Source organism: Lolium rigidum, chromosome 6 (genome assembly GCF_022539505.1).
Source record: "Lolium rigidum isolate FL_2022 chromosome 6, APGP_CSIRO_Lrig_0.1, whole genome shotgun sequence".
In the NCBI taxonomy this organism is placed as follows: Eukaryota; Viridiplantae; Streptophyta; class Magnoliopsida; order Poales; family Poaceae; genus Lolium; species Lolium rigidum.
Window position 1 is genome coordinate 164,149,344 of NC_061513.1, and position 2,153 is coordinate 164,151,496.

The window sequence follows — 2,153 nt, forward strand, 5'->3', positions numbered from 1 at the left end:
ACAGAGGTCTTGGAAAGCACAGACTACCTTAGTCATGCCTTTTACATAAACTGAAACTACACACTACGAACTACATATACTAAAGAAACATCAAAACACAGCGGCATCCAAAGCTTCTCAGAATATTAATAGGTAAGCACGATGGTCAATTGAAATTTAATTATACTAACAAACCACATATGGTTGGGGCAGATATCAGTACTCGATTATATGCACACCGTTCACCGTTGAGCTACTGCAGGCATCACCTCATAATATATGTAATCAGAGGATCCATCTGAAAATAATATAAACCTCCAAGTCAGAGATAACACCGATTTCGAAATTGGGGACAGTCTGCATGGCTAAAACCATCGGAGCAAATCTCAGTTCTCCAAATTTGTTATGAAAAAATAAAAAAACTCTTTGCATTACCTTATAAAAATTTAACCGAGAGAAGGTAATGATTGAGGTCAGCAAGGACAGCCAACACAGTCACCCGACGCAGGAGACCAGACGGAGAAGAACTGACCTGTGTATTTAAGGGATATATCGGTGAGACCGAATGGCCGAATGAGCTCGCTGTTGACGAAGCAGCTTATCCACGACGTCCACCTGCACATGATGTGTGGGCAGCGGTGGAGACGATGTTGGCACCACAGCTCGGTCAGTGGGATGGATTGGATGCCCTCAGCGGCACAGTCATAGTAAGGCAAGCAAGACTGGAGGACCTGTATACGGAAAAGCAATGCGCTGTAAGTAAAGATGAAACATATATACCGTGAAGATGCAGAACGGAGCATTGACATGGAAGCTAAATAAACCAAACCTAGATGGAAGAAACTTACCCATGAGCATTGCCTACAAAAAATTACCTTACTTATAGGCTCCTTCCGTGCTCGGATCATGTTCAATTTTTCTAGGTGATATAGGTTTGGACAATTTGACTACGCCATTTGGGCCTGCCTACTATTTCACTTCCAAGATCCCTTCTTATATGACTACCTGAGGTAACTTTGTTTTGGTTTTCATGGGGTTCTTTGTCAAGGTGAATTATATTGAAAATTTTAGGAGTGCCCAAAAACTGATTTTCTTTCTACATCAAGCTACACAACTATTTTTCCAAATTGAGAACCTGTTGCCCAATATATTAAATCGTATGTAACTGAATTCTATCATACCCAGATGAGATAAACTTACGAAAGAGAATTGCTTAGAAATAATAACGCCCACTCTCTAAATTCTTTTCATACGCAGATAAAAATGAGTCTCCATAACCATTGCCACTTAATTTTAATTTAGCCCATTTTTACTGTCTTAGTTCTTTCGTCTGGTACGGTTTGGATAATTTGATCAAACCGTCTTCGACTGCGCAATTTGGGCCTGCCTAATATTTGACTTCCAAGATCTCTTCCTCGTAACATTGTTTTGGTTTCATGTGGTTTTTTCTCAGGCTGAATTATATTGAAAAAATTAGAAGTGCCCAAAAACTGATTTTCGTTCTAGATGCAGCTTTCCAAATTGAGAAATAAACTCCAGGTGAAGAACAAACCTACAGTAGGGCATGAAGAATTGCCTTGCACGAAAGGACCACGCAAAGGCTGAGTAGCCTCGAACAAAGATAGAGGTCCATTCTCGCCGCCCGTGCCACACCGTCACAGCTGCAGAGTGCCCCACATAAAAACTATACCCCAACTGCAGGAAAGAATCAATATAGTCATCAGTGTACTAAACAAAAGTTCAGCTTCATGTCAACTCTACTGACGCTGCTGATCTGACCTGAGATACCTTACCATGGTATGGTTTTTAGAAACTTGTAATGTTCAGAATTGCCTCATACTAATCATACCTGATGAAACTTGAGGACGCTGTAGCCATCTAAGGCACGCCTCGCACAGGCACGACGGACAGTCGGCACGGACGGACAGTCTACCCGGCAGGAACGCGGAGGAAGAGGACCCTTTCAGCTTCCATCAAGAGGGAGCGAACACACCCAGCCAGGGGCACGAATCTGCAAAATATAGGAAGAATTAAGAGAAGGAACCGAAGAAAAACCTAGATAGGAAGATGAGGCCGATGGAAGGGCGCGACCTGGATCTCTCTATCACGGAGGGGAAACCAACCCACCCAGATCGACCAGAGGCCTGGTGGCCATCGGAAGGCTCCCTCGTGCC

General features: G+C 43.1%; 1 long non-coding RNA gene across 3 annotated transcripts; it reads right to left on the reverse strand.

The window, feature by feature from the left end:
- Nucleotides 1-14: 14 nt before the first annotated feature.
- On the reverse strand, nucleotides 15-2,153 carry LOC124659152. Of its 3 annotated transcripts, XR_006989459.1 has the most exons (5): nucleotides 2,071-2,153; nucleotides 1,829-1,990; nucleotides 1,532-1,674; nucleotides 512-710; nucleotides 15-277 (listed from the first exon to the last, which is right to left on the reverse strand). It is a non-coding gene; the product is annotated as an uncharacterized LOC124659152 (long non-coding RNA). The 3 variants fall into 3 exon arrangements; XR_006989460.1 differs by having other exon boundaries at nucleotides 15-710; nucleotides 1,536-1,674; XR_006989458.1 differs by having other exon boundaries at nucleotides 15-710.